Source organism: Nyctereutes procyonoides, unplaced genomic scaffold (assembly GCF_905146905.1).
Source record: "Nyctereutes procyonoides isolate TBG_1078 unplaced genomic scaffold, NYPRO_anot_genome, whole genome shotgun sequence".
Classification (NCBI taxonomy): domain Eukaryota; kingdom Metazoa; phylum Chordata; class Mammalia; order Carnivora; family Canidae; genus Nyctereutes; species Nyctereutes procyonoides.
The window spans coordinates 11,122,560-11,135,551 of record NW_026575137.1 but is presented as its reverse complement, the minus strand read 5'-3'; the positions used below and the strand labels follow the sequence as shown (position 1 = coordinate 11,135,551).

Sequence of the window (12,992 nt, the reverse complement as noted above, 5' to 3'; positions counted from 1 at the left end):
GTTTAAAAGTTAAAAAACATAGTAAAAATAACCACAACTAAAATAGTTTTTAATCAGATACACAAAATAAAAAATAAGTAAGCTAGGGGTGCCTGAGTGGCACAGTTGGATTAAGCATCTGCCTTTAGCTCAGGTCTTAATCTCAGGGTCCTGGGATCAAGCCCCATGTTGGGCCCTCTGCTCAGTGGAGAGTCAGCTTCTCCCTCTCCCTCTGCCTCTCACTCCCCACTAATGCTCTCTCTCTCTTTCTCTAATAAATAAATAAAATGTTTTTAAAAATACATAACGTGGATATCAATAACCTATAATGTGAAGAGGTAAGAGAAAAGCAAAAGCATGAAGTTTAGAAATGCTTTAAAAGTTGTTATCAGCTTAAAATAAGATAGTATAAATATGATACTTTATGTGACCTCATGGTAACCACAAACAAAAAAAAACCCATAGTAGTTGTGCAAAAGATTATGTAAAGGAGTCAAAGCACATTACTACAAAAAGTCATCAAATCACAAAAGGAGATAAAAAATAAGTGAGAATGGGGAAAATTAACAAGGCAGGAAACCACAAATGTTGGAGAGGATGTGGAGAAAAGGGAACCCTCTTACACTGTTGGTGGGAATGTGAACTGGTGCAGCCACTCTGGAAAACTGTGTGGAGGTTCCTCAAAGAGTTAAAAATAGACCTGCCCTACGACCCAGCAATTGCACTGCTGGGGATTTACCCCAAAGATTCAGATGCAATGAAACACCGGGACACCTGCACCCCAATGTTTCTAGCAGCAATGTCCACAATAGCCAAACTGTGGAAGGAACCTCGGTGTCCATTGAAAGATGAATGGATAAAGAAGATGTGGTTTATGTGTACAATGGAATATTCCTCAGCCATTAGAAACGACAAATACCCACCATTTGCTTCAACGTGGATGGAACTGGAGGGTATTATGCTGAGTGAAGTAAGTCAATTGGAGAAGGACAAACAGTGTATGTTCTCATTCATTTGGGGAATATAAATAATATGAAAGGGAATATAAGGGAAGGGAGAAGAAATGTGTGGGAAATATCAGAAAGAGAGACAGAACATAAAGACTCCTAACTCTGGGAAATTAACTAGGGGTGGTGGAGGGGGAGGAGGGCGGGGGGTGGGGGTGAATGGGTGACGGGCACTGAGGGGGACACTTGACGGGATGAGCACTGGGTGTTATTCTGTATGTTGGTAAATTGAACACCAATAAAAAATTAATTTATTAAAAAATAAATAAAACACTCAGAAAACAATTAACAAAATGGTAATAAGTTCTTAGCTATCAATAATTACTTTATTTTATTTTTAATATTTAGGTTTGGGGAATCTAGGTAAAGGGAATTCTTTTTTTTATTTTTATTTATTTATGATAGTCACACACACACAGAGAGAGAGAGAGAGAGAGAGAGAGAGAGAGGCAGAGACACAGGCAGAGGGAGAAGCAGGCTCCATGCATCGGGAGCCCGACGTGGGATTCGATCCGGGGTCTCCAGGATCGCGCCCTGGGCCAAAGGCAGGCACTAAACCGCTGCGCCACCCAGGGATCCCTCAATAATTACTTTAAATGTAAATAAATTCACCCATCAAAAGACATCAAATGGATGAATGGATTAAAACAAAACAAAACTAGATCCAACAATATGCTCCCTACAAGAGACACACTTTAGCTTTAAGACACACACAGACTGACAATTAAGGGATGAAAAATATATTTCAAGCAAATGAGAACCAAAAGAAAACTGACATAGTTATATTTATATTAGGCAAAAGGGACTTTAAGCTAAAAATGGCCAAAAGAGACAAAGAAGATAGTCATATGATGATAAAGGGACCAATCCATCCTAATAAGATATGACAATTGTAAATATTTAAGCACTCAGTTTTGGAGCACCTAAATATATAAAGCAAATGCTAGCAGAACAAAAAGAAGACATAAATAGCAATAAAGTAATAGTTGGGGCTTTAATATCCCATTCTCAACAATGGATAGATCATCCTTATAGAAAATCAGTAAGGAAACAGAGTTGAACAACACTATAGACCAAATGGACCCAACAGACATGTACAGAACATGCCATCCTACAAAAGCAGAATACATATTCTTCTCGAGCACACACTAAACATTTTCTAGGACAACTCATGTTAGGCCACCAAACATCTTAGCAAGTTTTAAAAGACTAAAATCATACCAAGTATTTCTTTCTGACCACAATAATATGAAGGTAGAAATCAATAACAAGAAGAAAACTAGAAAATTTACAAAACATGGAAATTAACACACTCCTAAACAACCAATAAATTAAAATTAAAAGGGAAATTACAAAGTATCTGGGTCAAACAAAAATGTATGAAATACAACAGAAGTGATCCTAAGAAATGAGTTTACAATGATAAACATATATATCAAGAAAAAAAAAGAGTTTGCGAATAAAAAAGCTAATTTTACACCTCAAGAAACTAGGAAAAGAAGAACCAAAAGAAGAACTAAGCCCAAAGTTAGCAGAAGGAAAGAAATAATAAAAATTAGACAATAAATAAAGAACACAAATACAAAGATTAATGGAACTAAGAATTCTTTGAAAAGATAAGCAAAATGGATAAACCTTTAGCTAGACTAACCAAGAAAAAAAAAGAGAGGACCCAAATAAATAAACTTATAAATGAAAGAGGAGATATTACAACTGATGCCATAAAAATGCAAAGGATCATAATGGACTACTATGAGCAACTATATACCAACAAACTGGATAACCTAAATAGATAAATTCCTAGAAAATAACAATCTACCAAAATGAATCATGAAGGAAGGTTAAATCTTAACAGATCAATAGTGAGCGAGGAGATTGAATCAGTAATCAGTAATCAAAGACCTCTCAACAATGAAAAGCCTAGGACCAGATGGTTTCCCTGGTGAATCCTACCAAACATTTAAACAATTAATACCAATCCTTCTCAAACACGTCCAAAAATTAAAGAGGAGGGGACACTCCCACACTCATTTTAAGCCAGTATTACCCTGATACAAAAGCTAGATAAGGGCATAAGAGAAGAAAATGACAGCCAATGTGTCTGATGAATACAGATGCAAATATTCCCAATGAAATATTAGCAAACCAAATTCAAAACACATTAAAAGTATCATATACCATTATAAACAGAAATTTATCCCTCAAATTGCAAAAATGGTCGAACATACACAAACCAATAAATGTGATATGTCACAATAAAATGAAAGATGAAAATTATAATCATTTCAATCGATGGAGAAGAAAGCATTTGACAAAAACTAACAACCATTCAGGATTTAAAAAAAAAAGCCTCTCAACAAATTGGTATAGAAGGAATGTAGCTTGACATAATTAAGGTCATAAATAACAAGCCCATAACTACTACCATACTCCATCATAAAAGGTTAAAAGTTTTTCTTCTAAGATCAGGAACAAGACAAGTATGCCCACCCTCACCACTCCCATTCAATACAGTAATAGAAGTTCTAGTCAGAGCAATCAGGCCAGGAAAAGAAGGAAATAAAATGCATCCGAATTGGAAAGAAACAAACAACATTATCTCTATTTGCGGATGACATGATTTTACATGTAGAAAATGCTAAAGGCTAGAGAATCAACATACTAAAATTAGTTGCATTTCTAGCCAAGCAATCTTGTGAAAGAAAAACAAATCTGGAGTTATTACAATCTCAAATTTCAAGATATACTTCAAAACTATAGTAATCAAAATAGTATGGTACAGGCACAAAAACAGACATACAGATCAACAGAACAGGACAGAAAGCCCAAATAAACCCATGCTTATATAGTCAATTAATCTATGACAAAGGAGACAAGTATATACAGTGGGGGAAAGACAGTCTCGTCAATAATGGTGTGGGAAAATTGGACAGCGATATGCAAAAGAATGAAACTGGACAATTATCTTACACCAAACACCAAAATAAACTCAAATGAATTAAAGATGTAAATATGAGACTGAACTCATAAAACTCCTTAAAGAAAACAGCCATTAGTCTCTTTAACATCATCCTTAGCAACATTTTTCTAGATGTGTCTCCCCAGGCAAGACAAACAATAACAAAAATAAACCACTGAGACTATACCAAAATATCCAATAAGGGTTTAATATCTGAAATATATTTTAAAAACTTACACAACACCAAAAAAAAAATCCGATCAGAAAATGGGCAGAGGACCTAAGGAGACATTTTTTCAGATAGCCAACAGGACAATATGCTCAACATCACTCATCATAGGAAAATGCAAATCAAAATCAAAGTGAGTATCACCTCACACCTGTCAGAATGACTGATATCAAAAACACAAGACATAACAAGTGTTAGTGAAGATGTGGAGAAAAGGACCCCTTGGACGCTGTTGGTAAGAATGAAAATTGGTGTAAGCACTGTGCAAAATAGTATGGAGATTCCTCAAAAAACTCAAAACAGAAATACCATATGCCTAGTACTTCCACTAGTAGATATTTACCCCAAAAAAGTGAAAAGACCAATTCAAAAAGATATATGTATATGTGCTCCCCCCCAAAAAAAGATGTATGTATCCCTATGTATATTGCAGCATTATTTATAGCCAAGATAAGGAAGCAACCCAAGTGTCTATCAATAGATGAATAAAGATGTAGAGTGTGCACATGTGTACAAAGACAGATACCATATTATTCTAGCTATATGTGTAATCAGAAAAACAAAAAAAAATAAAGCAGAAATAGACCCATAAAAACGGAGAACAAACTGGTGATTGCCTGGGGTGGTGGTGGGGGGTTAAGTGGATGGCAAAATAGGTGAATGGAATTAAGAGGTACAAACTCCCAGTTATAAAATAAATAAAGCATAGAGATAAAAAGTACAGTATGGGGAATATCGTCAATAATATCATGATCATGTTGTATAGCAACAGATCTTAACTATGCTTATCCTGGTGAGCACAGCTTAATGTATAGAATTGTTGAACCACTATGTTGTATGGTTGAAATTAATATAACATTGTATGTCAACTATATTTCAATTAAATTAGTTGTGTTATTATTCACTAACAACAAAATATCTGAAAAAGTAGTAAAGAAAGCATTATTTCCATTTATAATAGTGTCAAAAATAAAAAAAATACTTAGGGATAAATTAAAACAAGGAAGTTAAGGATCTCTACACTGAAAACTATAAGTCATTAATGAAAGAAACTGGAAAGGAATTAATATTGTTAAAATGTCTGTACTACCTAAAGCCACCCATAGATCCAGTGCAATCCCCAAACAAGATTCCAATGTCATTTTTCATGTAAATAGAAAAAACAGCCACAAGGAGTAGTGGGTGGACAACTGGGTGAAGGGGATCAAAAGGCACAAACTTCTGGTTATGGGATAAAGAACTTCTGTGGACATAATGCAGGGGATGATGACTACAGTTAACAATAGTACAGTATGACTGAAAGTTGCCAAGAGTGTAGATCTTCAAAGTTTCCACCACAAGAAAAATCTGTAACTGAGTAAGGTGATGAATGTTAACTTATCGTGATAAGCATTTCACAATATATGCATATGACAAATCATTATGTTGTACATCTTATACAATGCTATATGTCAATTAGATATCAAGAAAACTGGAAAGAAATTTAAAACTAAAAAAAACTGATTAAATAAGTAAATAAAAGAAAATAAGAAAAGATTTGAACTAGATACTTTACCAAAGAAGATACATAAAAATAAATGAAAAATTGCTAAAAAAAAAAAGAAAAATTGACATCTTGATATTAGTCATTAGGGAAATGAATGTTAAAGCCACAATGAGGTACTACTGCATTCCCATTAGATACTTCAAAAAAAAAAAAGATAATTACCAAATACTCCTGGTGAGGGTGTGAAGAAAACCATTATGATAAGTTAAAAAAATAAAAGCCAAACTGTCATATAAATCATTTCTTTCATAGGACATTCCAGAAAAGGCAAAACTAGGACAGAAATCATATCTGTGGTTATCAGGGGGTAAATTATCTAAAAAGAACTTGAAGGAAATTTCTGTGAACGATACCTTAGTAAACCAAAGAAGGCATTACAATAAATCCAAAATTAAATGCATACAAATCATTCTGTGAATCATGATTTTAATGACAGTCACTCAAATCAGGGCAGAATTTGGTGTATTACCTGAATTACTGAAATTTTTAGTGATGGATTTTCAGAGGAATCGAATACGTTTCCCTAAAGTGTTTACCACAAGTAAAAGTTGTTCAAAAGTGAGACAGCATTTAGTATCACTATCACTGATCAGCATCTATGGTCATTACCTGTGACATCATTTAGTATCCATTGATGCAAATATTTGAGAAACATTTCCCGAGTGACACTAGACCACAGGCCTGAAAGGACTCCCTTCTCCCCAGTTCTGGACCAGTAGGACGTGCTTCAGCCTTCTCCAACAAACCTCCATAAGGAATGACTGGATGAGACCAAACCTTCGAAAAATAACTTCAAGCTTAGCCTCAGTGTGTTATCAGTGCTTCAATATACAACATTTTGTCAAGATCAGTGACATGTGGATACCAATGGTTTTTTTCAAACACTGAGTGCCAGGATTTTCTGGTAAATACTGATTTTCACACAACAAACTAGCTAAACATAACACAATTTTAGGAGATGACCGTATCAATGTAATTCATCCAAATTACAAAAATGGCAACACTTAAAACCATGTGCAATTATCTCACCATTTCATAAGACTTCTCTTTAAACCTCTACAAACTTTCCCAGAGTAAAAAAGATTTCTCAAAAACCTCACAATAACACTAAACTACAAAATACACTCCGGAAATACAGAGGGTTATTTTCCAAATTTTTGCTTTAAGATTTTTTTTTTTAATGTGTGAAAGTATATAGCAAGGAGTGTGTTGAGAGAAGTGAGGGTGAAAAAGAGCTTCTGGTTGATGGATTCAATGTCTGAAAATACCTCAAAAATGTAGAGAAAAAAACTTCAGAAGCAAGAACGTATTATAAGGAGAAGGCTTTCAGCAAGATGGACAGGTGAGAGTTCTTGCATCAATCGCATCCACAGGAGAGACGTCTTGAAGAACGCTAGCTCGTAGGATCTTCTGTAAGATAGAGCTAGCTACACCCAATGATTCATCTCTTACCAGAACAATGTCATAAGAGAACATGTACTTGTAAAAGCTCATCCAACCCTATCGTTTAGGTACCAATTTTCAGAATGTGATCAACATTGTCTTTAAATCCTTTGAGCACGCCACTGTCACCAGGATCATTAAAAAAAAAAAAAAACATGAAGTTGTGATGTTTGGCTTGATAGATCACCTCCTCTGCTATGTGACCAATACCAGCTGAAAATATGAACACAGGGGATACCGTATTGTTGGAGTTTATCAAAGAAATTCTCACACCCTTCCTTGAGCATAACATCAGATCCTACCACAATTCCTTGAAATTTAGCTTTTGGTAACGCCTGCTCAACAAGCAAACCGTGTGACTCAGTATATACCATCCTAACATATACGGGAACTTCTCTTCTACAGCAAGAAGAGGATCGATTTCAACAGCCTAGTATTTTTCCTTTAGTTGCAGTAACTTTTCCCAACATTCATTTGTGACCAGCTTACTGTTGTCAATGACATAATAACATGTTGGGCATTTTTTCCCTTCACAGGAAAATCTACTCGGCGTCATATCAAAGTCTGTTGTTATTATCTGAAGCTTGGCAGCTCCTCCCTTAATGAAACCACGGGTCATTTCTTCCACTCCTGCAGTGGTCTTGATCTGAACCAAACGTCTCTGGAATTCTTGCATCATTTTCACATGTACAGCAGAATTGTGATGAGGCATTTTTTGGTTATCCAGTTTTCTTTTTCTTTTTTAATTTTATTAAGATTTTATTTTTAAGTAATCTTTTTTTTGTATATTCTTTTATTGGAGTTCGATTTGCCAACACATAGTATAACACCCAGTGCTCATCCCATCAAGTGTTATCCAGTCTTCTTTTGGGCACTCTGAGTTCTTCTGTCCTTGAATTTGTCCTAGAATAATAGCATAGGTGGTAAGCAATATCCAGAGATGCAGGACTTGGATGTAGACATCTTCATGATCTTGGTCTTCCACTTTGTTTTCTTCTTCAAGGTACATAGGTACTGGGCCAGAAACCACCCCCCCACCACCAGGGTGCACACAGTGACACCTACCACCACACCCATCCTCACCAGGGCCGCCTGGCCCATGAATGGGCTGCCCTGTACCTCCCAGACAAAATAAAAAAACAAAATAGAAAAAAACCTCAAGGACATTTTAAATGGCCCAGGTATTGTAATTCTCAGATCACTCAGAAGCAAAATGATAAAAATGTAATAATATAAGATCCAAGGACATTACTTAACATTGAAGACAAGCAAGTTCTAGACATGGAAATTTTAGTTATAATGTCTCTATGGGAGAATACCTCAGACTGGGAGCCAAAGGCCCTAAGTTCTAGTCCCTTCCATACCAATTCATTCTCCCTACTTCTCAACTTCATGCATGAAATAATCAAAGAACCCAGCAATTTCAATAAGGTTTTGCTGTGAATATTATCTCATCAATGTGTCATAAGTCCCCAAAAAATAAGCAATCTATACAGGGTTGGCTTCATGGACATGCCACCTATGCACTCAGGTATACAGATTAGAAAGGCCTGAAGTTGGTTTAATGCTTTCACTATCTTGAAATTCTTAACAATTTAATAAGGGCCCCGTATTTTCATTTTGTATTAGGCCTCGCAAATTATGTAACTGATCCTAACTATAAAAAGCAAAACTAACACAAGGATTTTGAGTTACTTTTTTTTACATATAGTCACTTGTGTCATGCATTTGACAAAAAAACAACCAAATTTATCTTGAGACACCTCAGTTAAGAAACTACATCTAGGAAAACTGGCAAGTTGGACTCATCTAGTACCTAGGGACTCTGATAAGATAAGCATGTTGCAAAGCCAATTCATTGGTTTCAGAGTTTGGAACTTTATACTCCAGATAAAATAGGGTAAAGAGAAAACTAGAAAGACTCTTTGTTCATGTGATCAACTGTCTTTGTATGGGAGCGTATATTTCAACTTGGTTTTCTCTGAATTTTCATTTTAATCTTCGGTGAGTTCTTTATATGTTAATGTATTTGTTCATTCGGTAACTGTCTGATGAGTACCAACTACGTGCCAGGCATTGTGCTCAATGCTAGGGAGACAATACAAAGTCAAACAAAAATAAAATAAGAAAACGGTCTTCTTCTACATGAAAGTTAAATCACCAAATCAGTCTCCCGGGGCATTGATTTTTAATCTATGAATCTAGAGGAACAGTATATACATACCAGCTTTTTCACTAGCAAAATAATAGAAGTGTAGCTTCTAAAATGTCAGATTCTACTGCTTACTAATGAAAGTTGGCTTTAAGCAATGTCTGCAATAGCCAAACAATGGGAGGAGCCTCTGTCCTTCGACAGATGAATGGATAAAGAAAAGGTGTCTATACACACAATGGGATATGACTCAGCCATCAGGAAAGATGAATACCCACCATTTGCTTCGATGTGGATGGAGCTGGAGGGTATGATGCTGAGTGACATAAGTCAATCGGAGGACAAACATATGGTCTCACTCATATGTGGAATATAAGAAACAGTGAAAGGGATTATAAGGGATGGAGGGGAACTGAGTGGGAAAAATTAGAGGGAGACAAACCATGAGAGACTCCTAACTCTGGGAAACAAACACAGGGTTGCAGAAGGGGAGGGGATGGGGTGACTGGGTGACCAGCACTGAGGGGGGGCACTTGATGGGATGAGCACTGGGTGTTACACTACATGTTGGCAAATTGAATTTAAACTATATATATATATATATATATATATATATATATATATATATATATGAAAGTTGGCTTTTAAAAAAGTACCTAAAGTGTGTGAAAGGCACCCAGTAAATGGTTAGCATTGCTCCTAAGCGAAACCATGTCACCATTCTTCGTCTCCTAGAAATGGCCTGTGCCATCACAGCCAGTCTCTGAGCTGGCTTCCAGCCAGTGCGCCCCCGGGGCCAGCAGGGGCCAGGGCAGCAGTGTCTCTCGTAAGTAGGTAAAAAAGCATTTGGCTTGAATCTCAATTGCTGAGTCTTTCTGCAAGATGGCAAATACATAGCCCAAGTGCTTTGGAGTGGAGCTGATTTTAAAAGCATTAGAGCAAGTGAACCTTCTCTTAATCGTGGTCCAAACAAAACCCAGTCAGTCCCCCGCAGCGTTTCTTCATCCTCATGGTGTAACTATGGCTCTTTGGTTCTGGAAAAGTACCTCCTTTGTGCATTAGCCATAACACAAAGCAGCAGATACCTAATACCTATTTCCATATCAGCTTCTAGGCTGAGGAAGTGACAACCGGTTGGAATTAAGCTGAACCTGGAAACACGTCCAGGGGCTCATTTTTATTTGAGGTCACAAAATCAACAAGTGCCATTTTTCTGAGCTGCGTAAAGGGGAGCAAGGTAAAGGTATCAAATGGCACTCGTTCTTGGACGTGAAGGAGGGGTCGTACCCAACAGCTTGGCACGGGTGAATTAGGTCCCTGCAAAGCATTTGGAGGCTTTTATTTCTCCCCTCAGTGAAAATGTGTTATTTTATGTGCCCAGACTATCACCTCTTCTCTTGCTTTTTGATTTATTTTATTTATTTTTATTTTTTAGAGAACATCTATTTCTGGTGAGAACTGTCGATTTATCATCCCACAATCGCAGCCCACAGTTGGACACATGGCCAGTATGAGCCAATCAAAATCTTCCTTAGGGTTTTCCACAGGATTTAGAGGGAAGGACCTTTCTTCTCTCTCTAGGCTGCAAGAATATAAGATCTTGGATTTCAGAGCCTTGTGGAGTCAGACAGTTGAAGGGAAGAGGGCTACCAGCAGAGAGACGCAGAAATGAGAGATGATGAGGGAGCCTGATGTGCCTGTCCCTGGACCTGATCACCCAGGGGCCAGCCCCTCCTCTGCGCCATCGTCCCAGTGCATAAGCTACACCATCTCTTTTTACCTACGACTTTGCTTATGCTAGTCCACAGTGGCTCTGATACTTTCACGGAAAAGAGTCCTAAGCAATTCACTCCCTCCTTGAAAGTCTGCACATCTACAACGTGACTGACCTCAAACAAATCCAAATACCAACCAAGAGGATGAGAGAGAACCAGATTCTCATACTCAAGGAAGCCTGCCTCCAGCTGGTTAGTCTCCTTAAAGTTTGTCAGACTCACAGTACTAACCTTAGGAAAGCCATTTATTTAGAACCTAATGTTCTTTACTGTGCAAAGTGCATCTGTCGACCATGGTCTATGTGCTGGCATTTGGACAGGAGAGGACGAGGGCATGCGGAGAGGAGGCAGGGCATAACCAAGAACCCTGCTCAAGCCCAGAACTTTGTCATACAACAAAATGAAAGTGTCCCTAGGTCCATGAGCTTTCATTTATATCGGTTCCCTTCAACAAGTGGCTCCAGGCATTAAGACTCATGCTTCTGGGCACCTGAGTGGTTCAGCGGTGGAGCCTCTGCCTGTGGCTCAGGGTGTGACCCCTGGGTCCCAGGATCGAGTCCCACATTGGGCTCCCTGTAGGGTGCCTGCTTCTCCCTCTGCCTGTGTCTCTGTCTGTGTCTCTGTGTCTCTCATGAATAAATAAAATATCTTTTTAAAAAAGACTCATGCTTCTGCAAATCATTACCTTCCACCCAATGGTAGAGGCCAGATTAAATGAACGTCCTTCTTGCTCAGAAGAATTCCAAAGTCAAGTTACCAATCTGCTCCTCCATACTGCCCATTGGGTGTCCTCTTCCCATTCCACCCACACTGCCATTTACGTCCCTCTACTACTTAGTCATTTATGCATTCTATGACTATTTCTGAGTATCTCCGTGGGCTCGCCATTATGATTTAAAACATGAGTCTTCCCTGACACTCTCTTGTTACTCCAAACAAAAATGAACAAACTCTAGGTGGAGTGGAAAGTAAACATCAGGGTCAACGAAACAAAGGGGAAAACCCACTGCCATCACTCATCAAAAATTGGGAGCTGAGGAAACAATATTCTGACACAAAATGTCCCTAAGTGTCTCCTGGAAGCAGTATTGGTGACCTAATAAATCTTGAAAATTTCCCCCAATGCCCCCAATGGGGAAAGGAAGGAACTTAAGTGGAGCTCTCTCATCTTTTCTTCTTTTGAGGAAAAACAGTTGCTGGGGAAATAATGTGAGGTGAATAAACAGGGCTGGCTCTCTTTGATGGGTGCAAAGACTCTAGAACTCTGCATGGATTAGGGAAAATATTCCAAAGCCCAAGGGTGTCTACCCAATGAAAGAGAATACACCTCTACTAGATACAGTGTAAAGGAGAATGAGTCAAAACAATGCATTTTTGATATATCAGTGCTAAAAAAAAGAATCTGAATCAAGCTCCCTCTGTTGGACATAAGTGAGATGAAAACATACAGTGTGGTGACCATGCAGATGTATTACTAAGAGGAAAGCAATGAAAGGGGGCAACATGGCAGGCAAGAGAGAACCCAGTTTGCCCAAAAAACATAACCATGGAGGAGAAGAGAGTTCCCCATGAGCACCTCAATCTATATAATAATTTCATAGGCTTGTTAATGCAATAAGACAAGATGAAAGATATCCCAGGAAATGCGGAGGAGAAGGCCGAGATTAAAACAGTAAGAGGAAAATACATAAGAATGACTAAGATAACTCAGAATGAAGACAAGTTTTTGGTTTCCCTTAGGCACACAATTCAATATATGGAAGAGAAAAAAAATCATTCAAAGATTACTTAGAAGAAGGAGTTCTTCTTACAAAGAAGAAAAGCTGGAGTTTTAAAAACAGACACCACGGTGTGGATATACCTGGTTTTCCATCTAATATCCATTTCTCTTCCTCCTTCCCA

At 37.6% G+C, this 12,992-nt stretch overlaps 1 pseudogene; it reads right to left on the bottom strand.

Moving 5' to 3' along the window:
- Window positions 1-7,046: 7,046 nt before the first annotated feature.
- On the bottom strand, window positions 7,047-8,267 carry LOC129495684 (cytosolic 5'-nucleotidase 3A-like; annotated as a pseudogene).
- Window positions 8,268-12,992: the final 4,725 nt, after the last annotated feature.